The following is a 27050-nucleotide window of genomic DNA, read 5'->3' as shown; positions in this document are numbered from 1 at the left end:
AGTCAGTAACCAGTCCATCGCAGTGTGTGTTGATAACGGTCTTTCTGGTATAGTATCGGAAAACGGTTGTGAACAAAGTACAAATATCAGATGTCTACGCAAAATTTAGAATTCATTAAGGAAGAAAAACGGATCCTACAATTGCCAAGAAAGTTAGGTCATCAGTATACTCGAAAATCGTGTTGTCACAAGTACAATGACAACTTGCTAGCCATATGTGCGAAAGACCTAATGGCTGTTCAACATTTGATCCGTTGGGACATGCAACGATGGAAATCATTTGAAGTATTATCAATAACACTCCTTGTCCAATCTCTTACCTGTATCTCTTGAAGGAATTAAAAATTTAGAGAACATACGAAAATAACTACGTCACAGAATAGCTTATAATAGTGATAACTAGGAAAAGCTCAATTCAAGCTCCAGGCATCAGTCAGTAGGAGAAAATATTCCATGGGATCCACCCTTTTTTGAAGTTGGAATATTGACAAATAATTGATCCCATCAAGACCTTTCTGAATACCCTAAACGAAAGGGTATGGAAGTAACAATTTATGAATTTAATGCACACTATGTCTGTGTATGTGTTTCAGTATTTTTTTTCAAGAGTCATTTGCATTATCAAGTAATATCTAAATAAAACAGTATTGAAAACACTGCACACTAATCATATCAATATACATATAAAGGCTCAACGATTGTCATTAGACCCTAGTATTAGGATTAATAGAATATGTTGGACAATGGGCCCAGACAAGGAAGTTCCAGTCGAGGGGTTACATTATTTGTTTATATTTGTCTTAATTTTATCACCCAGTTTTTTCCTCGCAAATTAAAATAAGCCTTCATTTCCTGCAGCATAGTTTAGCACATTCAGTACATACATGGTTCGTCGGGTGATATCATTTCCGCATCTTTATCTATAGGTTATTTTATCCTAAAACGCGCTTTAAACATCTAAATATGAAAATTAGTAAAATGTCTGCGTATTATGTATGTCGCTTTAACAAAAAAAAGCATCAAGGCAATTTAACAGTTATATTTTAATGTGTAATTTGCATTGCACCAAAAACGTTACTATTTACGTGCTATTGTTTTGTAAACACGGTGTATTAATGCGAATATGTTAATGAAGGCAGGGACGTAATCAGTCGCTTTGACGTACAAATCATTCAAGGGTGAGTAAATAACAAAAAAAGACAACCTTTTATAGTATTGCGATATTATCACAATTAATCTCTGGTTGTCATATGAAAATAATAAAAATTGTTTTCTCAAAAGGATAACATTTGACTTTGAAAAAGTAGTTTATAAGGATAACTTTACATTTTTCAAAGGAATTTCATGTGAGTGTTGTGACTAATGCGCGGACGCAATGTCTCAGACATTATGGCTGCGACAGCCGGACTAAGACAAGAAAAGGAAGGTCATCAAATCAGTGATATTTTATGCCACATGAATGAGAATATAATGTTTGCCTCAATGTAATTTATATGATATTCAATATATACAGCAATGGAAATGCAGGAATCAATCTCTCGTTCTAAAAGGTCTTTTTTCAGAACATTCAAGAATTTAAAGATAACTACAGAGGACATGATTTAAAAAATGTAAAGTATGACGTATATTTGATGTTAAATATAATTATTTTAAACTAGAGACGTACGTTAAACATGAAGATGTTATATAAATGCAATAAATTTATAGCGTACAAGGACGTGAGCATATGTATGTATGTATGTATGTGTTTGTGTGCGTGCGTGCGTGCGTGCACGTACATACGTATGTATGTATGTATGTATGTATGTATGTAAACCTCACACCAGCACAACCATGGCTAGTCTTAAAGAAAGATTATGGAAATGTCAAATTTAAAAATTGCTAAAATCGTTAGGAAGACAAACCCGTCAGAATAAATGGATTGGGCCACCAATTCATTTCCCATATAACTTTATTCTAAGATAATAATGAAAAGTTTTAAAACATAAAATCAGACGATCATAAAATTTAAAGCATGACTAATCAGCCAAGACATAGTCAATTGTTGACGCTCCTAGTTCCATGAATTTTCCCTATGCGCAATGCGCCTGCAGATCGTGGTCTGCTCTGTTTGCTTGAAAACTTTCGTATGATAAAACGGCGTAGACCTTGCGCTGTTGATGTATTATGGTGACTAACGTGAACGAGAAAATATGTTGCACGATGCATATTTTAGCGATGGATTTTAGAAGATGATGATTTGAAATGGATGCAAGTTGAAATGGCCATTTTCATCTTATGATTAACTGTGGAATCTGCTTTATTTTATCTGTTAGACAATTAAGAAAGTACGTAATGGAAGCACGGATTAATATATATTGTGTTGTTCTATAACACTTTTACACAATGACTGGCGCCTAGCTGGATCATAGCCATAACATCAACGATAAGACACTGCGACTTTGATCTGGAGTCACGAAATTGACTGAGCACAAATCTTAATTTCGTGGTTAAAAGTTCGAACCTGACAAGCGTATTTAAATTTTCAAAATGAGAGAGGGGATAGATAGATAGATAGATAGATAGATAGATAGATAGATAGATCTTGCTTTACTCTGCTTCAGATCTACAAATTAGGATTTAATACAGAAAACAAATTATTGTTCAGTTTGTTTGAGACTGCAAGGCTCAGTCAAAAATATATCAATAATGCAAGGCACATAAGTTGAGCTTTGGTAGGTTATACAAAAGGAAAAGTAGAAACGTTTGAATTGAAACAATTCTTCACCTATGATGTCATATTATATGCTAAGACTACAGATTCCAAACTATACGAAGGACAACTAACTCCGTAACTAAAAGGTCGTAGTCATGGCAGGAGAAAAATTAACTTGATCATTCGTTACCGCGTAACCTCTTTCTACGTCTCTCTTTCTATATATGTTACCTCTGTCTTAAATGTTACGGTACGTATTATTGATATCAGTATTTCATATGTTCAAACAATAACCGTAATTCGCATGTGAAATTATGTGATAATGGACATAGATAAGAAACACCAGGTCCAGTACAAAACTGTGCTACGTTAGTCTGAAGCATAGAAATCATACAACATAGCAAATAATCCACACAACAAAGCGCCAAGTATCTTCCTGCAAAAATGAAAAGCGTATTTTCTTTCTGTCTTCTCGTTATGGTGGCGGGGACTGGTGAGTATTTTGAAATTATTGATTCATTGAATACTTTTAAAAGAAAAATACTGTGGATCGAGAAATCTGATGCAATTATTATAGATAGGTATATAAATATGAAACCGTATATTTACCTGCTTGCCTATTTGGTACAGCCATCCATTCATCCATTCATATGGCTTCTATTTTAAAAAAGTATTCCTAAAGGTGATTTAAAACCGAAAACACTGCATATGATTTTCTTATCGTCATTCCTTCACTGGTTCATTAATGTATTCATTGAACGAATGATTGAACTAGATTTTAGTCAGTACTTTTCTTTCCCTCCCTACTTTCTTCCTCCCCGCCTTTCTTTTTATCACAATGTCTGCTTGTCCCTCACCAGTCTCACCTAGTAAGAGAGTGAAAAACACCTTGTTTCATTTGATAGCGGTGAAATACGCCCATTATGGCATGATACATACTGTCGACTAAAATAAATCTAGTTTATAATTTGAAAGCGATGTGGCTACCAGGTTTTATGTGATTAGTAAGAACAAGTTATAAAATTAACGTTTTAATTTTTCTTTTCTTTTTCATGTCCAGTTCTTAATCGCGATGTGGAAACTGCACCCAGGGGTAAATCTCTCTCTCTCTCTCTCGCAAAAAAGAATAAAATATGGGAAAGTCGGAGACATATTGGATAGATCATATAAGTAAAATGCTGACATAGAATACTTTACCTAAGCAACCATTTCCGCACTATTTAAACTACATAATAAATAAACATATACCTTCAGAATATAGATCAAAGGTGCAGTCTTGACTATATTTATATAATAAATCATTAAGGTACATATTGATATGTGTTATTATTATTATTATTATTATTATTATTTATAGAGCCTTTTGTACTTATGTAGTTGGTCTAACATTACTGCAGTATCTTTTTCATAAGCATGAAAAGCACTTACTGTACTAGACCAGATATATCTGACCTTAATCCATTTGAACATGATATTAATGTTTGGTATTGAGCTTCATTTGCACTGACACGGAGTAAAAAATCATCACTAGATGCTTTCATCTAGCCTCTTGTTCTTCTTCCTTTATGTATGGGCATGGGTTGTCTAAGCTGATGTTCTATATATACACTCATGCGTTCATTTGTATCCTTTAACTTAAGACCGTGTCCTTTAACCTACAACAGGTGTTCTTCAACAGTCGCCAACACCTATATTCAAATACCGTGTCTGTTTCAACACAGTCGTCCACGAAATTATATTTCTTTCAAATAATCGTCCGTCAGCTTTTGTATGTATGTTCAATAGATGGATATTAACTAAGTATGAACGTTTACCAATGTCTTTGAAATCGTCTATAGTTCTTTCCATTATGTCTATCAGGTACAGGCTGACTGACACCGCATTGACATTACTGTTTGCAGCTGTGTTATTTCATCTAGTTATGTTTTGTTGTTGTCTTTCTTCATAACTCCTATGTATACGAATATATATCCGCTTTTAGATGTTGTAAACCACAATTGTCCAGAGACTGATGACTGTGATATCTATCCTTTTGTAAGTATACAATTACTGACTGATGAGAATGATTTGGAATCTTGTCGCCCAATCGTGCTTACCTGATGCTGAAATAATGTTTTAGCAAAGACATTTAATAATGTGTCTTGCCTGATATTATGTGTCTATTTTAGGTTCAAAATGGATATCGGTAGTACTCGTTCGTACTGTCCTTAGAATAAAATCCATGTTAGACTCATTTTGACGACGGATTATTTAAATCGTTAATAACGAGCAACTTAATGTTATTAATGGAGTTATTTGGCTTCCTATTTTCCTTGTGCTATATTGACAGTTATTGGGGAATTGTGTTATTGCTGTTAGTGATAGTGAAAGTTTCCGCGGGGAAACCATCTTTGATTTTTACATGACCTGCTATTTACCTTTTCTGCTGTTTTGCAGTGAATCGAAGGTTCCGTTCTCCAAAATATAATGATGCTTGCAAATATTCTTTGATCTGTTTCTGGAAACTATAAAAGCTCCAAATGTTTTAGGATCTATGAGCTGAGTACTACATCGTATATCTTCATGCAGTCATAGCTGCAGCCCTCAGGTTTTATATTCCCTTTCTACAATGCCAGAGAATCACCTTATCGACCAGTAGCTTTTTTTTTCTTTAATTGCTTCAGCAGGGACTTGTTTCTGCAGACAATATGCCCTGCCTGTCAAATTCTTCAAAATCTTATCAGCAACCATATCGATGAGCAACCTTCCAGTAGCATACTAACGAGGGGGAAGGGGGACAGAAATCTTTGGAGCGCCAAAACCACTGGCGCCATAGGGCTTGGTGCGCCAAAACCCCTTTGGGCCTTCATCGTCGCCCCTGGTGCCATATACCCTTAGTACGCCATTGCAACTTTCTAACTATCGTTCAGAAATTTATTAGCTCACAGTTGCCTACTACTGGTCTTTCATTTTGTATTTTGGTCATCAGAACTCTTGGTGCACTGTAATCTTGCAGACGAATTGCACACACATAGGTAGAAAACAAACAAGCAAGCAAACATAGTTACGCCTACAAAAAGTCGACCATCTGGGCCAGTCTATATTTATTTTAAAGAAGCATGATGTATTATCATATTTCTTTACAACTATAGTGGTATAACTTGGTTTATCCCATGTAACTATGCTCCAAAGTGTTATGGCTGTAACCGCTCTAATGGTGGAAAGTCTTTGCTTTCGATGCTTCGTAGGGTTGAGGCGATTTTAACCTTAAATGTTATCATCCACGATGCTATCCTCACTCCCCGCTGGACTTGTAATTTATTTACCCTGTAGGTTTTTACAGTTCTTTTTTATGTGGCAATAGGAATTTCAATGTCAAAGTTTGTGTTTTAATTAAACTTATCCCGCTAAGACCAGCCCGCGTCGACTGATGTGTCAATTTAGTCTTACTTCCTAGACACCAAATTATCATTGACGTTTCGATTTTCTTTTAAACAAGAAACACATATTTGATTGATCAATTGATCAGTCTTTTTGGTATTATTATTATTATTATTACAGCTGTTGTAGGCGGATGCTTGCAAGTATTTTGTTTCTTGAACCCATGCTTATTGCAACAATGTCCAAATGGAACCCATTGCAGGTACCTCTCTCTCTCTCTCTCTCACACACACACACACACACACACACACACATCGATCATAAAACACGAATGTAAAGAAATAGCAAAATTACACTGCTGAATTAACAGTATTTATGTTGAGGGTAAAATGAAGTTGCCTTCATGAATGATAGTGTCGATTAACATGTTATCCAAAGAACTCCTGTGGGATTTCGTTTGCAATTAATTTTGATCATCTTGAGATAATAGATTGAAAAACAAATTTAAGAAAATAATGGAACTAGTGAGTAGTCAAGAAAATCATAGTCTCAAGGTTGTATTATTTGTCTTCTGTATCCATCGACTGTGATTTCCTTGTCCGAATCTTGTTGGAGACAAATAAGGTAACCCACGCACCCACGAATCAACAAGACTGTGAGTTATATTATTTCGATGCCAACCCGAATATCGCCACCAAGCAGTCATCTTGGATAGTACTGCCAAGAATGTGGTCGTAACTCAAACTCTTGGTAGAAGTTTTATCTTGATTTTGAGTTGAGAGGAGAGGGTTCATATTCTGTGAATCGCATACAGGGATGCACCTTTCCCAGCTTTCCTGTGTTTGGGCATGACAAATGATTACAAAAAAGGGACAAACCGCGGATGATTTATACTCGCGTACGCCAGAGGTATAAAGAAAACGGGAGCAGGAAGAGGTGACGGAGAAAATGTTTTTGTTCCTGTTGTGGTGACCATGCCAAGATGATGATGATGATGATGATGATGATGATGAATTATTATTATTATTGCTTGAACTGCTATTATTGATACGCACTAAATTTACTGCCCATTCTTCACTTCTTCTCACTATACCTCCTCTTGTGATAGCAGCAAAATCAAAACAACAATAATGACAAAATTAATATTCAATCTGCTGTTTCTACTACTACTAACACTACTCGATTTTCAGTGCAAATTACTGTGGTGGATGCAACGCTGAATGTCTTAATGGTGACCCGGTTGACGTGCTTCATCCTGTTGGCTAGATCGTTCCACGAAAGTAATACAAGTGTCGATCCAATTGACGTCATTAAAAAGACCAAAACTCAATTAAATGCATATGACACTCTTTATAGCCTTTTGTTCATTGTTTGGATACAAGCATATCTAACTACTGACCGATAGCATCCCGTCTGCACAGTCTATTTACCTACCTTTATAAATGAATGCATACCTACCTACCTACATACATGCATACATACATACATACATACATACATACATACATACATACATACATATATATATATATATATATATATATATATATATATATATATATATATATATATATATATATATATATATATATATATATATATATATATATATCCCTACTTACCAACCGTCAACTGGGCCGCAATGTGACCAATTGGTCAAAATTCTCAACGTTACGGATCACTGTCATCTCACCTCTGTCTGCGTGGGTTTGAGTCTCGGGTTCGGCCAATGTGAGTACGTGAGAAAGCTTGCCAGTAGCTTTTCGTGGGTCGGTGGTTATTTCCAGGGTTTCCCCTGCTTCTTTCTCCACAATTTATACTGGCAGCCATGTATAGCCTATCTTGTGCTGAAAAATGGAAGTAAACCCGACAACAACAACAACAACAACCAACCTACAACACAGATACATCATGCGAACATATATATTTTCAACAGTATACCTAGGTTTAAGAAAGCGCACAATGACACAAGCGAAAATCCCCAATCTCTCAAAGAGAAAGAGAGGGGGGCGACCATTTTGAAATTTTTATATTTAATAGTTAATAATCTATTTTTAGAATATTATAATAGGTTTAAGAAACAGCAACAAAAGATTAAAACAATACAGTATGTGTCCCTCGTAACCGACAAATTTAACATATAGGCCTAGTGTCACTGGCTATTGCAACTGTGTATCATTGATATTATGAACATTGTAGGTGGATCCCAAGAAAAGCGTAGACATACCGTTACGACGAACCAGATTAATGTAGGTTACTTGGTACAAGTTAAGCTTTAATGTTTTCGTTCAGCGCAATGTTTTTCTCTCTCACTCAAGATTTGTGCTTATTTTGCCATTTACGCACGAGAGGGGAATGGAAAAAAGAAAGGATTCCATTTTAATATCATTTAGAAAACAGGGACTATTAATACTTTTTATCGTTATTTTCATACGTCATTTATCATTAATGAATGAGTAGAAATTCATCATTGATCTATAGACCTACGGTTGAAAGAACGTTTATTTATTCCTACAATTGCGCCATGGACGGATCACAATTTAATATACCAGTGGTATTGGTGTATCAATTTGCTTTATACCAACAATTTAAATGCCATGTTATTTTTAATGCATGTGGTATACATACATATACATACACATACATATATATATATATATATATATATATATATATATATATATATATATATATATATATATATATATACACACACACACACACACACACACACAGAGAGAGAAAAATAGTACGCAACAAAAGTCCCTTGGAATCGTAATGTGCATTATCCGACATATCATCGTCTTTGCAAGGATTTTATTATACGTTTCCTTCTGCCATGATTCAGATTTCCAACGTTTTGTAAACTTTATCTCATGTTGGTTTCTTTAACTCCTACGGGGTCAAATATCTGATGGTGGAAGGGTGAGCTGGGGAAACTGGGCAGAGCCTCATCCCACCCCAGCCCCAAACAAAAATGATAACAAAACGAAATGTTTCGTATAGTAAGTTTATTTTTATAGTTAGATGGTCAAAATTAAGCCCTGGAAAAACTTGAGAAGCGAAACCTTGAAGGGGCTTAGTTTCTTAATTGGGCTGTAACCAAGGGCTGATTCCTACAGACCACTCCTCTACTTGTTTATGTATCCCCTAAATGATATTTCTTGTTTCGTCACTGTGTGCTTTTATTGTCCTATTATTATCTTTTAATTTGTTTTAGTCTATCTTCAAATTTCTGGAATCCATCTGATATCATTTTTGTAAATTTTTTGTTTCTATCCTCCCTTTACTTCCTTAATTATATTGCGTTTAACGTAATTGGCTTCCGATACATTTCTTGTTCAGTTTTAATGTTCTACCTATAGATTTATCTTTGTTTTCTATCTTGCCACATTTCCATAGAGTTTATTTTTCCGGTTGTAAAAGTACTTGCCTCCTTGTCATTGCTTGCTTTTTGGAATAGATATCATCCAAGTGCCTAGCCTACTTCCGTTGTACCTACACGCACTAGACCCTTTTATTCGTGAAAAATTCCACTTTTTGATATAGTAAATGTTCAATACCTATGCAAAGAGCGTTTAGTATTTTATATCCTTCATTGCAAATAGTCATATTCTTTCATTACTTGGTAATAACAAAATTTTGTATCATCCACGCCTCTGTTTGAGTTCATTGGTGGACTTTGTGTTTTTGCATAGTATTTCTCGCTTTTTTCTCCATTATTTCGAAATCTAATGAAGGTGGATTTGTAATGATCCAATAGGTTTTCTAACTCAGGCTTCCACTTGTTGTTGTTCTTGTTTATATTATTATTATTATTATTATTATTATAGGATTATGTCTGCATGTATATTGCTTTCTGGACCCATGTGGAACACATGCATGTCCAACCGGAACCTACTGCAGCTCTCTAGCTCTCTCTCTCTCTCTCTCTCTCTCTCTCTTCAAAAATGTGAGAGGAAAACAATGTAGCAATATATTACTGTTAGATTAGTAACAATTTTAAAGTATTGGTCTAGAATAAGAAAATCAGAAAACAGCGGTGCGAAATACATGTACTGCGCCTTTATTAACACGCTGAAAAATGTAATCATTTTAACTGTTTTCAATTCTTGGAAATATGTTGAATAGATTTTGCTGTTCAGAGATGTCCTGATTTTGAAGACGTTGAAAAATATTTTGTTGTTTTTGCTGTTTTTAATTTTTTATTTTTATCAGGTTAATATTTTATTTCTGTGTAGATGTCAATTCTTAATCATTTTCCACAATTCTATTGAAGAATATTTCTACTATAAATTTCTTTAAAATACTATAACATTTATTTAAATGTATTAACAATATAGTAAGCATCGAAATACTCGTGCATGCTTATGAATAAAAATCTGATCAGCAATATAATGCAAAGGGTAGATATGGTAGCAACGGCATACATAGGTCTAACGATTGGAGGATAAACACGATAAAATCCGGAAAAGAACCACCGACCCACGGGAAACTACTAGCTGGCTTTCTCACATACCCATAATGACCGAGCCTGAGACTCGAACCCTTCATGGATTGAGGGGAGGAGTTTGGGCTTACCTGACTCATGTAATTATTTTCAAAGTTGTTTATTGATATAGTTCAGGGGTCAAGACTTGTTTACAAATTTTAGGATGTTTACAAATTTTAGGATGTTTACAAATTTTAGAATATTCTGTAAGAAAAATTTTGACCCACATCTTGGTCATTTTATTGTGTCTGTTGGCACAACAGCACATTCAATACTGGAATTCATTCGGAACGCTATCCCTTTGGACTGTGATAGAACCTTTAGGATTATTTGGGATTTAATTCACAATACCGTAAATGTATTGATTTTAATAAACTTGTTGATTTCCCTTCTTTCTGTTACTTTAGCTTAAGACCATAAAGTAGTAACAGAAATTGTGGACTCATCCGGGATCTGGATTTTTTTAAACACTTCAAATATATTTAAAATATTGTCTTTTAAATTTAAATTGACTTTGTTTCGGAATGTTCTAAATTGCCGGTAATGATTTTATTTTAATATATTTGAGAAATCTTAAGTGAAACCATCACGCATTCACACTGTCATCTAAACTGGAGAACTTTCTTTAAATCCTACCAAGGGTTAGATTCTTTGACAAAGGACGAGTTTTTGAGTTTGCAAGACATTATAATATTTCCAAAGCGAATGCTTCTTTAACAAAGTAAGAGGTAAGAATGTTCTGATTCAGTGTATGCTGGAAAAGAATTTTTGCATATATTTTTGTATATAAGCGTTTGGGAAGTCATTATCTGGTTTTGATAGCAAACCAAAAATTTGCGAACAAAAAGACAGATGGAAATACAGTTAAGAAAACTTCAGCTTCAGAAAGAATCATGGAATCCAAAATGAGAGAGAGAGAGAGAGAGAGAGAGAGAGAGAGAGAGAGAGAAATGCAAATTCAGGGAAAGGGAAAGGAGAGGGAGAGATGGATGCAGATGCACAGAGACCTACAGACAGACAGACCGACCAGAAAAGCATGACGAAACTGTTTACGAATAGATGCAAAACCTCTGACGTGTATGATAAAAAAAAAATATTTTATACTCATCGTGTTATCAATTTTTCACCACTATCATTTTATTTTTTCAACCACTTCCCTTTAAGCTTACAAAGTATACGAACAAAGACGATTTATAGTGCAAATTAGCAACGTTTTTAAATAAGTCTTTAAATAAAACGTGACATTTATGTATAAATATATGTGATTTTATTTCTCATTGGACCCAAATTGTGCATATGCATTGAGACGATATGGAAATGCAGTATATATATTAAAAGAATTGTAACAAGCAGGCTTAGTACAATCCTCCACTTTACACACATGTTCAGGTTTTCATGTTACGATAATATTAAATTAGTACCCAACTTTCAAAGAAAAAGAAGCAGTTCAATACTTTTCTCATTTTGCGAAAATTACTGGAAACACAAAATGGCCCAAAGAGGATTCGACTTTGTCATTACAAAGTGTACTTACTACAAAGTTAGTGAATTCTACACGTCACTGTCAGTACTACAAAGTGCTGATTATAATGTAGTTGATGGATGTATCTTGAAGGGTTATGAGTTGGTACCTGAGGCATAACGACAGAAGTTTATGAACTTTTAAAAAGAAATTGGAGAAACCTATGTTGAATTTGCATGAGAATATTAACAATTATCTGATACATGATGTTCCGCCAAGGAGAGTAATCAAAATTCCTATAATTTCAGACAGCTCATGCTAGTTAAAGAGTTTAAGAATTGCATCCATAAGACCTAACCGATGAGCAAAAGAAGCATACTGCTCTAGCAACTAATGATTATTCCCTGATTTACAAAGTTTCGTTTGTCAATAAGTCTTTATCTAAGTTGTTTAAGGGATAAAAAAAATCATCTCAGTCTGATACGAGTATTTCCAAATCTCTATCTGGCATAACTTTTAGAAATCAACTTTTGATACGACTGAACAGAAATACCTATCTCTTCCTACGTGCAAATATTTTAAGAAGAAAGGGCAATTTATTTCTGATTGTTACAGGTTGAAAATAACTCAGATGCGCCTATTCCAAAGAGATCAAGGCCACGGTTTGGTATTGAAAACAATATATTGGTTGAAGCAAACAAACCCTTGTCTGATTTTATTATGGAGAATTTTAAACCATTCCTGTCGAAAGGTACTTTATCACTTATATGTAATTCTGCCAAGCCGATCCCTATTAAAACATTAAGGTACACAGGAGCTTTCGGAGTCTTTTATTATCAGGTACTTTGCCTCTATCTGAGAAGTCTTCTTCTAGCGAAAGTGTTCTAAGTTAGGGAGTAGAGCACGGCAATCTTAATGTTCCTCTGCATTATGTCAAATTAATATAAAACTTAGTCTCAGGACCCGTGACAGTCGGGGCGGTCTCTTTTTTACCCATGGAAGGCATTTATTTATTGCTAGGCAATGATCTAGCTAGAGATAAGGTTGTGGTTAATCCTCTTGTTTCGATCAAAAAGTTCATCCTGTTAAAAACGAAACGCCTGATTTATATCCTATTTGTGCTGTTAGCAGATCTACGAGAATTACCTTGATCCGGTAATTGATCCATTAGTTGACATATTCAGTGGTCAGCCTTTTGAGAGGTCACTTTTCAACGATTAATGACCCTGGTAACATCTGTTCTAGATAAATGTCATCATCTACAATGATCCTTTGAAAGACTACTTGAAAACTTTCGGAAGTTGTTTGATCGGTGATGCAAATTAACAATAAATTTAGGAAAATATCAGTTTTGTCGTGCTTGTTTTACATTTTTAAGATATACTGTGGGACACGGTCAAGTTAAGCCTGGTAAAGTTAAGGTCAAGGCTATCACTCAAGTCCCAGGACCTGTTAGCAAAAAGCAACTGATGCGATTTTTGGGGTATTGCTTGATATTATCAGAAATCTTGCTGAAATCTTTCCATAACTGCTGACCCCTTACCAATTTGTTAAGTAAGTAAAACTAAGTTGTATTGATGTGAAAAATGTCAGAAGGACTTTGATGAATCAGAGTTCATACTTAAGACTACACATGTTATTTCAGTTCCAAATTTCAGTCAATCATTAAAAATGTCTGTTGATGCAGGTGATGTTGGGGTTGGTGAAGAATTGATTCAAGAAGACAAAAATGGTACGGATTATCTAGTGAGCTATATTTCTAAAGAAGAAAAAAAACAACAAGTAGAAGTGAAATTATTACACAGTCGAGAAGATCTGCACTCTTTAAAGGTCACTCATCGAGGCTGAAGCGGGAAAAATGGAGAGATAAAAATAGCTTGCGAGACAATTTATTTTGAAGAAGACGAAAAACAATAACTTCATGAAATCATAAGTCATCACCATCATTATAATCATCATCACAGTCTTTAATTATAGGAAGAACAACAATGGCTGTTAGATACTACTTCTACCAGATTATTATTATTTTAATCATCATCATCATCATCGTCATTAATAGTGGTAGTAGCAGTATTTTAACACCATTTACTGGGCAAATTACTGTGGAGGATGTAACGTTGAACGTGTTTCTGGTGACCTCTTGACGAATTTGGGATAGTTGTTTTCAACCCAGACATCACACGTTTTCATGATGTTAAACGTAATCGACATGAAATAAATTCAAATAAAGTTACATGGTGTAGAAAACTGCTTATAGTTATTTGTTTATAGTTTGTAAGTCTTACTCACACGAACTTTCACACCTACCTACATACCGACCTATAAACAACGACGTACTAGACCACCAACAAGCAGTCAAGCAGAAAGATAGCTCGTCAGACAGAATGATATATTTTAGGCAGAGACGGACAAAGCGGGTACTGCGAGGAAGTAGTGGGACATCTTGTCTACATAGTTTCTTGCAACCATTGTAATGAGTTAATGAGTTTCATACCATTAGTGTAGCTTTCTAGCTAGTCATCCGTGTAACAGTAAATATAGACCATTGTAATGAGTTAATGAGTTTCATACCATTAGTATAGCTTTCTAGCTAGTCAACCGTGTAACAGTAAATATAGACCATTATAATGAGTTAATGAGTTTCATACCATTAATATAGCTTTCTGGTTAGTCAACCGTGTAGCAGTAAATATAGACCATTATAATGAGTTAATGAGTTTCAACCATTAGTATAGCTTTCTAGCTAGTCAACCGTGTAATAGTAAATATAGATCATTGTGAATTTTTGTATCGTGACCAGAAAAGCAACACGAAACTGTTTACGAATAGATGCAAAAGCTCTGACGTGTACGATAAAAAAAAATATTTTATACTCATCGTGTTATCAATTTTTCACCACTATCATTTTATTTTTTTCAACCACTTTCCTTTAAGCTTACAAAGTATATCAACAAAGACGATTTACAGTGCAAATTAGCAACGTTTTTAAATAAGTCTTTAAATAAAACGTGACATTTATGTATAAATATATGTGATTTTATTTCTCATTGGACCCAAATTGTGTGCTTTGTGTTTTTAAGCGGATTGTCTAATAATACTTTATGATCACTGTATGCTTTTCATGGATCGCGTTTAAATTGGTACAAGCCATTTATGTTAAATTAGGCAGCTGACAGTAAAATAAGGGGTCAGGATCGACATCCTATACATCTCGCAAGCCCACTCAATGAGGACAGAAACTGTCACACAAAATACAAAAATGCAAAATGTTTTGCGTTTCCGGCACTTATTAAGTAACACGGGACAAAGTCAAACTCGAGTTTATTTAATTCATGTACATAGAGCCCCTGATTTTAATAAACTTGACTATGATATTATAAGTGGGCCAAATATGTCATTATTGGCATTCACTTATTTACCTTCAATCAACAAAAGAAGAGAATGCTTGTTAAGGATTCTGATTTGTTAAGACTGTTCCTAGCATATTCATATAATTGTTGTTTCAGACAATTTAATGGCAAAGTATGCAAGCTGTATATCAAGCACAAAAATTTATCATTTAATTTTTTGAGAAGTTTTTAGGGAAAAAATATGCGGCAGGGTACTTTCGAGCAACGTGCTGTACTTTACTACATGTAGTGATAATATGTACTAATACAGAGACACAAAGACAAAGAGAATAAAACCCCAAATTTATTAACATCTACACACTGGTAAGTATATCAAAGAGCGAACATAAAAGTACACAGTTATAATTAATATTGCTAATTAGTAATTTACATTCTATTACTATTCATTATTTAGAGAAAATAAAAATCATACATACACAATGATCGACATAACGGTAAAACATGCTAACGGATGTATACTAACATACATAATTCAAAAACAAACAGAAAAGTACACAGTTTTAATAAATAATGCTCGTTTGTGTTTATTTGTATTTATATATACAAAGCTTCATTTTTGGAAGGAAATAAATTAATTAATTTTCAGGGTCTGGTAATCATGAATATAATTTTCTGACTCAGTCGCGATTGGACACCACCACCATTCAACGTCACAAAGTTTGTATTCTTTATACCTTGTGATTAGAACTATTGCCAGAATTCCATCAGATCGGATTCTGTGGGGAATTTAATCCCATCTTGTATCAAGACCTGTTAAAATTTATAAATGCAGCATAGATTGGCATCACAATGATTTGCAAATAAATATGAATTCCACGATATAGGACCTTTTCTTTTGTTACAAAAATGCATATCTAACACTATTTCTGCACTGGTCAACTATTAATGAAATAACTTAGAAAATTAATATACTTCTCTCCTTGACGAGGTAAAAAAATAAAACATATCAGTAGTGTAGTGGGACGATATAGAGACAACGGGAATTAGCATTACGGAACCCCCTGGGACGATATGGCGACAAGATTTATAGCGAAAATGGGAATTAGCATTACCAGACCCATTTGGGACGATATAGCGACAAGACTTTGAAGTACACCCTGGGACTGTATAGCGACAAGGGAAATTGAACATGGGACTATTGGGTTTGTATAGCGACAAGGGAAAGATAGCGTCTGACGCCACGGTAGGGGACATTGGTAACAATGTTGCAACTAGGGGAAGGTGACGTCACAGTACTGAGCAAAGAGCACGGGTGTACAGAGATAACACAGACAAGAGACAAACACTTATACAACATTTTAAAAGAAAATTGGGGGGTTAGGCAAGAAAGTCATTTCTTTTCGAGTCCTATGAGTGGCCCTGAAAAGGGCCTTTGGGTTTATGTCAACATTATTCCGTTAACGTAGAGTCCAATGAGTGGCCCTGAAAAGGGCCTTTGGGTTTATGTCAACATTATTCCGTTTACATTGAGGGCATCGCATAGGTCTCCTTCTTTTCCTCAAACTTTGTCTGACTTCTGTCCGCAAATCAGAACCCTCTTCAAGCAGCCTTGTCTCTCCACATAAATTCTTCTTTTCCAAACGCTTGTATCCGTCATCCTGACAATGGTCCACGATGATCTGACATACATGGGTAAGTCCGTACAGAACAGCATTGAAGATACGAGAGTAGAGTTCTACGTTGGTCCACATCTTTGTGACGAGAACAGGTGAAGGAATGCAGCGAACTGCGGTTATTTATAGGGGAAGCGAGGATCGAAACGGATTGAGTTCATTCACCAGTCCAAACACGCGTTACAAAATTCAGTCACCACACGGAGTCAGTCGTCCAATCCAAAGAGAGTAGTCTGTGACGTCACATTCCCTATATAGAAGAGCTAGCGTCTGTGCGCAGTCAATCCATGCGACACAGTTTTCAAACATGAAGGAACTAGGGGGTTCGTCAAATGATGCAATTCTGAGGCGGACCACACCAATAACGGAAACTAAGAAGACGATGAATTGGGGTGCACCGGCTGTGGAAACGAAAAACGATGGAATAGCATCGACTACCCAAGTCAACACAGACCTACTTCCAGAAGAGGTTAATTTTAATTGGGATTTTGTCGATTTTCTTTCGCAAGAATTTGTTCCGGAACCAGTACCTTCGCCACCTTCTCCTTCTTTACCACACGTGGAGAATTTTAAACAGAGACAGAAAGAAGAATTGGAGAAATTTTTACAGCAGCAAAAGGAAGCAGAACAAGCTTTTCTCCTTCGGCAACAACAGCAAGAAGAAGAGGCAAGAAGGAAACGACAAGAAGAAAAGCAGCTAAGAAACAAGGTAGTGAAAGTCAAACGGTCACAGTACTTTTAGACATTTTAGCCGAGTTAAGAAGTCTGAAACAAATGTATCAGACTTCTTTATTACGGCCGAAGAAAAAAAGACCTTCCCGAGCTAAACAACCCAACCCTGTGACTACGCCTGCCGTACCACCCTTAGTGATTTATACCAAATCATCATTGACAGAAGGCAGTTCAGAAGTAGGCCTTGGCCGTAGCAAGTTAAAGTTGATTGGTTCCCATTCCTAAGTTTGTTCTTTAAACCAACAAATACCCAAAGGCCCTTTTCAGGGCCACCCATTTCTCTCGAAAAGAGATAGTATTTCAATTGCCAACATTAATTAAAACTCAAAAATCCCTTTTCTACCCTATTGTATCTGTGTGTGTGAGTGCGTTAGTGTAGGTTCTTATTCTAAATATCACAACCAAGAGACACTTACGTTTTATGCCTGGTCTATTCTGGTACAAATTTTACATTCCAATTCACAGCACAACATAACTCTTTAAAAAGTTCTTAGGCTTCGTCTGTGTCTGTCTTCACTCTCTCTGTTTTTTAAATTTCTTCACTTTCAGTTTTTTCCTCCACTTCTTCCTCACTTTCTCACTTTATTCTTTTCTTCTCAAGTTTCTCTTTCTGCACGTGTCTGGGTGCTTCCTTGGGGGAAGCTACCTCTTCTTCTTCCTGTCCAGAATCCCTCTCTTCTCTTGCTCCTGTTTTTTATTAGGACAATCTGAACACCAATGTCCTTTTTCTTGACAATGATAACAGGTATCTTGACATTTGTCTCTTCTAGTACCTGTTTTGTTTTTTTGACGGTCTGGACACTCTGAAGAACAATGTCCTTTCTTCTTACAGATATAGCAAGTATCTTGATCTTTATCTCGAAAGGAGGGAGATTTGTCCGTCGGTTTGTCTGAAGAAAATTTTCTGATGACCCCTCGCAAAGCTCTGATCAAAAGTTCGATCTATGTAGGCTCTTCCATCGTTCTGCTCGGTTTGAGAGTGAAATGAATAGTGGAAGGCAAGACACACACCCTTTATATACGCTGGTCTGTCATGGATATAAAGTGACTCATGGTGTTTAACATGTAGTCATTTGACTTTTTTCAGTCAAGATGAAATGATCGCATCAATTCGAGAAGAAAGAAGAAGATGAAAGTAAGAGGCAGAAACGTAATTTATCGCCTCGTACAATAGCTCAAGTCTTGGCACAAATTCATGCCAGTGATTTTGAAGATGACATGAGTGAAACAGATTCCAGACCCAGTAATTCTACACTCAGTCAAAGTTCACCACCCTTAGTAAACCCTGAAAACTACTATCACATTCGAGAGACGGAAAAGCGCTCCTCTAGAAAATTTAAACCACGGCTTACACTTACAGGGTGAAGTTTAAAGATTTCAAGGCAACCGTACCACTGGAGATAGCAGAGTGCTGTATCACCGAGGTGTGGGATTCTTTGCTAATCACACTGAAACACCAATGTCAAGCCAATGTCAAGCCAAAGAAGACGATCGCTTGACACTTTCCATTCATCACGACGGTTTGAAATCCCCTGTTTGGATCGAGTTTAGTAGCCCGCAGAATTGACCCCTTCCAAAGTCATGGACAAGATACAACACGTGCAACAATGCAATGACCGATTTCACATAACCGATGGAAAAGCGACACTGTTCATGACTCACGTCTCTCTCCCCAAGGGGACCGGACAATGCAAAAAGGTGTTATTACCTCCGCAACATTAAGCGTAGCCTTGTCCAAATTAACAACCCTCAAGACCAGATGTGTTTAGACCGTGCCATCGTGGTGGGACGAACGTATGCCGACAAGAAGGACACGGTACAATGGAAAAGAGCCTGGAAAACTATTCAAAAATCGGACCGAGCCAAGCAACAAAGTGAAGCAGAACTCCTGTTACAACAAGCCGGCCTGTCCAAAGACACACCCTGTGGTATTCCTGAAATGCAAAAATTGCAAAATGTCCTAGCTCCACGTTACACCTTGAAAGTGCACCCTCAAGAAGTGCGGGGTCTCTGTTGTTTCGAGGCAAAGATTTTAAGGATGGAAAATACATTCACGTCTATGATCACAATGAACATTTCGATACCATTACCAGTATCACTGCATTCTTGGGATACGGTTATTACTGTGAGAAATGTGACTATGGCAATAACAATCGAGCGCAACACAAACATTGTGGATCGAAATGTTCAGGATCTTTGGCCTCTCAACTCTGTCTGGACGAAGGACAAGAACGAGTGCATTGCTCTGCTTGTCAGCGTACTTTTGTCAACCCTGCCTGTTGCGAACAACATTTGAAGACACAAGGTTCACAGCAGAAATGTACTTGTCAACTGCCGAGATTGTGTCCTACGTGTGGACAAGGCATACTTGCCAATAATGCCAAGGCACACGTATGTTCAGGAAAGAAGCGATGTCACATTTGTCACCAAATCGTGGACTTGGGACACCAATCCTACATTCAAAAATACCAACCCCAACAGGAAGATGATGACCACAAGAAGAAAGGCAATTTCATCTTTTTCGATTTCGAATTCATGCAAGAGACCGTCATTCACATTCCTAATTTTTGCGTGCGAGAAGTGCATCCAAGAACCTATCTTGAGTCATTGCCCTCACTGCAGTAAGATTCCTGGACAACGTGAAAAAATCTTTCGGGGACCGAACACGTTAGCCAATTTTGCCCGATGGATCTTAGACCCCATCGACGAAACGTGGAGCCAAGAGGACATCGAACGTTACGGAGATTGTCATCGCCATGCCACGGTGATGGCTCACAATTTCTCGGGATAGGATGGACATTTTCTTCTAAGATACTATTCGGAACAAGGCACCGAACGTCCTAAAGTGACTTTGAACGGAGCCAAAATCATTTCCATGCAAGTGGGGCAAGTACAGTTTAAAGATTTGATGAGTTACTTGGCCATGCCATTGAGCCGAATGCCTGAAACGTTTGAAATGACAGAAATGGCCAAAGGCTACATTCCGCACTTTTTTAATACCCAAACCAATCAACATGCCATTCTACCTCATTTGCCTGAGGCTCACAATTACGATCCCGACAACATGCGTACCGAACAACGAGAAGCTTTCTACGCTTGGTACCAGGCTCACGCTTCGGACCCCTTCGACTTTCAAGAAGAAATGTTAAGGCATTGTCGTTCCAACGTGGACATTTTAGAGCGTTGCTGTGGAAAATTTCGAGAACTGTTCGTGGAACACGGAGGGGTCGATCCTTTGAAAGAAGCTTGCACCATTGCCAAAGCTTGTTCCATAGTGTACCGCCAACGATTCATGCCTGAAAACACCCAGGCTGTCATCAGCCCTCAAACGACCAACTTTGTCAAACGTCAATACTCGGTCAAAGCCCTACGCTGGTTACATTACTTGTGCGACAAGGAAGACAAATGGATTCAGCAAGCCCGCAACGGAGGAGGCGAAAAGACCATCGGAACGTATTCGGTAGATGCCTGAGACTTAGAAAACCCCAAGATCGTGTACGAGTTTAACGGTTGCTTATTTCACGGGTGTCCTGTCTGCTACCATAAACGTGGCACTAACAATCAGTTTTTACAACGGACCATGGAAGACTTGAACCAGGCCATTTGTCAGCGACGCTTGATGTTCGAATAGCAAGGATACCAAGTGGTGGAAATTTGGGAACACGAGTACGATCACCTTTTGAAAACCAATCCCGAGTTTAAACGCATCGTGGAGAGTTACAAGTTGATGGACCCACTGAACCCCAAGGATAGTTTATACAGATAACGGACAAATGCCACCTGTTTGCTGTACTAAGCCGACGAAGAGAAAGAAGAAGAAATCAAATACTTGGACGTGTGCTCGCTGTATCCTTACGTGTGCAAATATTGTCGCTTTCCTGCAGGACCCTCGCAATTGTTGACGGAACACACTGACCCGGACCACATTCAAAAATACAAAGGCTTGATCAAATGCAAAGTTTTGCCTCCCACCGACTTGTACCATTCCGTGTTACCTCGTGATACCATTGCCAAGGAAAACTGATGTTTCCCTTGTGTCATACTTGTGCCGAAACGTGCAACCAAGACCAGCGTTGACAGCACACCCAAGAAGAACGTGCCTTGACGGGAACGTGGGTCAGCGTGGAATTGTTCAAAGCTCTGGACCTGGGACACCAACTGTTAGAAGTGTACGAAATTTACCACTTTCCCAAGACACAACAAGACCACAAGGGTGACCCAACTCAGAAAGGCATTTTAGCTGACTACGTGGATGCCTTTTGAAACTGAAACAAGAAGCCAGTGGCTATCCTTCCTGGTACCACACTCCCGAAGATCAAAAGAAATTCAAAGAGAAATACTGAGAGCAGGAAGGTATCACTTTAGACCACATCGAGAAAAACGAAGGCAGGCGATCGTTTGCCAAAGTGATGTTAAATTGCTTGTGGGGCAAAATGGCACAACGACCGTGTTTACCCAAGACGGAATATTTGACAGAACCTTCCCGCTACTTCCAGATGATTCACGACAAAACCAGATACATGAATCACGTGGACGTCGTTCGTGAGGATTTGATCTTAGTCAATTGCGAAGAAGATCTGGACTTTGTACAAGCCGACGAATTTGGAAATGTCATCATTGCGACTTACGTGACAGCCCATGCTCGTTGAAAATTGTACGAAGCTTTAGAACTGTTAGGGGATCGAGTCCTGTACTTTGACACGGATAGTTGCATTTACCTTGATCGCCCGGGTCAGCAACACCCTGACATCGAAGGAGACCGTTTAGGAGCCTGGACAGACGAGCACCCCGACGAGAAGATTCAAGTTTCGCTAGTGGCGGTCCTAAAAATTACGGCTACGAATACCGGGATAAACAAGGAGAAGTGCACATGGAGTGTAAAGTAAAAGGATTGACTCTCAATTATGATACCAGTCGAGTGGTAAACTTTGGAGTATTTAGAGAAGCCTTGCATTCTGGAGAGGATGGAAATTTTAAAGTGATCACCTACCAACCGAACAAGATTGTACGTTTACTCACTAACCAAATCGTCAGTCGACCCTTGGAAAAGCTGTATAAAATCGTGTACCAGAAGCGAGTGAGGCTTCCCAATCACTTCACTTTGCCGTACGGTCACATCGATATTGGCCAGCATATAAAAAGGGACAATATGCAAGATCGATAGGTCATTGTGACTACCAAGACCAAGCGAACAAGATGAATACTTTCAGAGAAACACAAAACAAGTTCAGACAGGCACAATTCAAAACTCCTGTCGATGTCACCCTACCCTCATCGAAACAAACCTGTGAAAGACGAATATTCGTTCACTGTGCGTTTGCCTGAATACTGCAACTTTGAAAATCGTTTTCAACCGTTCAAAGGAAAATGGCCTAAATATCTGGGAGGACCGACCTCTGAAGAATTACCCAGACCGGATTTTTCTACTTGGGAGAAGGGGATAAAGTGAAGTGCTTCAGTTGCGGTGTGTCACTTCACCAGTGGGAACAACAACAAGATTCAGCATACCTGGAGTATGCTCGATGGTCTCCCAATTGTCACTATTTACCTTTAGTGGGACGATATCAGTAATCCCTAAATGGATACTTTACAAGAGAACATTCGTGGTTTGCTTGTGGAGTTGAGAGAACGCATTTACCGAGAACTGGTCAAAATGCAAGTGAAACGTAAAGAACAATTGTATCCGTTACGTCACCGATGTTTAAACCACTGGTACCTGAATGCTATAAGAGGACTGATTCGTGAGAAAGTGTTCCAGTGGTCAGACCTTGTTAAACACTTCAAGGATGAGAAGGATCAACATGTTCATGATTTCCGTTACTTCGAGATACACCTACTGCAACGAATTGAGGAAGAAGAGTTGGAGGATTACCGAAATCTTTTCTGCAACATCTGCTTAGTGGAAGAGGAAACTTCTGAACGAACTCTGAACTGTAGGTTAGTGCTTGGAGCATTTAGATTCCCTACTGGAGAATGATTATCTCTGGGTAGAAAGTACATTTATTGCTTCATCAAAAGAGGGTATTAAAACAGGCTGCCATACCACGGCTTTTATCAAAAGTGATTCAACAGATTCCGTGAGAGGAAATCAATGACGCTATTCAAAACGTGGAAGATTACCAACACTTAGCACGACAACTGTATCCGTTGAATTTGGGTGGACGTGTGGTGTCTGTCTTAGTGACTTGTTTTCTGGGATTTCGTTTACCAGCCTATTCCTTGTGGACTCTTTACAAACAGTACTTACCAACCAATCAAACATGAAAGTGGTGCCTTTAAATGGTCACGATAACTCATTTTGCTCAAAGCCTTGTGTTTTCATCTGGATATTTCTCGACCTCTACCGGAAAAAAAGATTCGTCAACTTTTAGGTACCGAAGACGTGTATGATGATGTGTGTGTAGCTTGTGACTTACACCCCTATTGGGGTTTTGAGGCTTGGACCCAAGAAGTGGCCCAGTACGCTCAAGAGTTGTGATCCAACATTTCAATGTCCAAGGAAAATAGCCACTTTTAAACCTGTGTTAGTGACAGTACCAGAAGAACCCGTCACCGAGGACAACCACTCCCTTCAGGACAGGACTGTCATGGACATTTCTGAAAAACCATTCATGGAGGACACTTGTGTGACATTACCCCATGTAGAACCTGTAAGAACATTACACCCTGTCCCTAGGACATCTTGCTTACCCAAAACATGTGGTACAGAGACTTGTTTCTATTCCACTTTGATCGTTTTAATGTGCATTTTATCGTTGTACTTACGCATTTGGCTTTTATGTATTTTAGTCTTCCGTGTTTATTTTTAAAACATCAATAAACATGTCCTGAAAAAGTATAAAAACTGTCTGCTTTCGTGTACAAGTGACATTCCTTGCACTATGGCTACCTCTAATGTCTCTGCTCCCTCTTCCTCCACTTTCAAAGTCATCGACGAACACTTAGATCGTGCCAGTTGGGAGGCTTTGTATCTTCGCCATCCATTTAACATGCTCATTGCTGAACCGAGCGGTTCAAGCAAAACCGAATTTGTCAAACGTTTGATCGAACATAAACGTCATTTGATCGTCCACCTCAACGAATCGTGTGGTGTTACAAAGAGTGGCAATCGGCGTACAGCCTCTTGCGAGAAAGTCAAGGCGATTCCATCGTGTTTGTGGAAGGCATTCCTAACGAAGACGACAGAATCGTGTCTGACCCCCGTCAAACCCATTTGATCATTTTCGACGACATGTTAGGAGAAGACGAAGAAGAAATGAAACTGTGGTTCACGCGCAAAGGGCATCATCGTAATGCCAGTGTCATTTACATCACTCAAAATTTGTTTCAACAAAGTAAAGCCCATCGCACCATCACTCTCAATGCTCATTACATGGCATAGAAGAAGAAGAGAGAGGGAAATCTTCAGAATCCCAGAAACTGAAGATTGGGATGCTGAGACTAATCATCAAGCCTCTGCACTCCCATCTGCATCAGTCAACTGGGATAATGACTGGAGCAGGAGATGTGTCTGCGGTGCCAGACCTGGGAGATGTCATCATTAGCCAGGTGCATCTGGAGTTCCAGAAGAAGAAAAAAACCTTTTCAGGGCTAACCAAAGCTCTAGAAAAGAGACTATTCAAGTTGCCAATTGCATGAGTGTGGGGTAGTGTGATTATAAACACTTACTCCTTTAATAATGTGGTTATGTGTGTGTTTGTATGAGCTGACGTACGCTTGTGTGGATAGTAGATTAATGGGTTATGTAAGCGCTCACGTACGTTTGTGTAGATAGTAGAGTGTGTGGTTTTTTAAGCTTCCCTTCTGTGTGGATGCTATGACTGGTTTCTTTTTTTTCTTCTTCTTCTTCTTCGCGTGTGTGAATGGTAGATTTGGGGTTTGATGTTGCTTCTCCGCGTGTGTGGATAGTATATTTTGGTTATGTTTTTTGCTTCACCGCGTGTGTGGATAGTATATTATGGTTACTTTGGGGGGGGGGGTCTTCGCGTGTGTGGATAGTAGATTTTGTTATGCATCTCGACGTGTGTGGATAGTATATTTAGGTTATGTTTCTGTTTCTTGGCATGTGTGGATAGTATATTTTGGGTTTGTTATGCTTCTCGGGGGTGTGGATATTATATTTTGGTTATGTTTTGGCTTCTCCCGGTGTGTGGATAATATATTTGTGGTTAGTTTTTGATCCTTCTCGTGTGTGGATAGTATATTTTGGTTATGTTGTTTGTTGTTTTGTTTTTTTTTTTTTTTTTTTTTTTTGCTTCTTCTCGTGTGTGAATAGCATAATTTAGGTTAGTTTAGCTCCTTCCCGTGTGTGGATAGTATATTATGGTTATGTTTTTTGTCTCCTCACCTCTGTGTGGATAGTAGATAATATGAAAGGAGAAAAAATAGGGGATGGTTTCCTTCAAGTCCGTGCTTTACGTATAAAACTCACAGCGTTCATCATTCGCTCCACTCTAAGGAATAACGGAAAGAACAAGATGGCAGCAGTGACAACTTTATTCAACGATTTGAAAGATAGCTATTTTTGGATATTGTATGGGACATGCGTGGTGGAAAGATTAAATAAGGGAGATTTCCAGGTAGCCTAAACAATGTGAAGAGTCTTGGAGTAGCGAAGGACCTGGTAGAGGGAATAATAGAGGAGGAAGTGGAAAAAATAAGAGGATTGATTGACCCACCCTATGTGAGAGTGGGAAGTTTAAAGGGAGCACTGGATTATGTCATCGAAGTCAGGTGCTTCCTAGAAGACAGCTTTTATTGGACCAACTGGTGGTAGGGAAAGTGGGGTCTCAACCAGCTGATAAAAGCAGAAGAACTCATCAGAAAGGTTATGGAGGTAGAAGTCAAGAAGATAAAAGAAAAATGGAGTAAAGAAAGAAAGGAAGAAGAGAATATGAAGAAGAAAGAGAAGTTTGAAAGACTGAATAATAATTGGATGAAGATACAAGAGAAGTTTAGAGTACTGGGCCATCCAGACTGGATTCCAGAGTTGGAAAAGAAGAAGAAGAAAGGAATAATTGGGAAAGTGATGAGATGGATGAAGAAGTGGAGGAAATATAAGAACCCAAAGGCCCTTTTCAGGGCCACTCATTGGACTCGAAAAGAAATGACTTTCTTGCCTAACCCTCCAAATTTTTTTTAATGTTGTATCAGTATTTGTCTCTTGTCTGTGTTATCTCTGTACACCCGTGCTCTTTGCTCAGTACTGTGACGTCACCTTCCCCTAGTTGCAACATTGTTACCAATCTCCCCTACCTTGACGTCTGACGCTATCTTTCCCTTGTCA

At 37.8% G+C, this 27050-nt stretch overlaps 1 long non-coding RNA gene across 1 annotated transcript; it reads left to right on the top strand.

The window, feature by feature from the left end:
- Positions 1-3044: 3044 nt before the first annotated feature.
- On the top strand, positions 3045-7385 carry LOC149801256 (uncharacterized). The gene is made up of 4 exons (XR_016420451.1): positions 3045-3188; positions 3756-3788; positions 6236-6317; positions 7246-7385. It is a non-coding gene; the product is annotated as an uncharacterized LOC149801256 (long non-coding RNA).
- The last annotated feature ends 19665 nt before the right edge of the window (positions 7386-27050 follow it).

The sequence above is a fragment of the Sinohyriopsis cumingii genome, chromosome 4 (assembly GCF_028554795.1).
Source record: "Sinohyriopsis cumingii isolate HCF-2022 chromosome 4, ASM2855479v2, whole genome shotgun sequence".
NCBI lineage: Eukaryota > Metazoa > Mollusca > Bivalvia > Unionida > Unionidae > Sinohyriopsis > Sinohyriopsis cumingii.
This window is presented reverse-complemented; position numbering and strand designations above follow the sequence as displayed.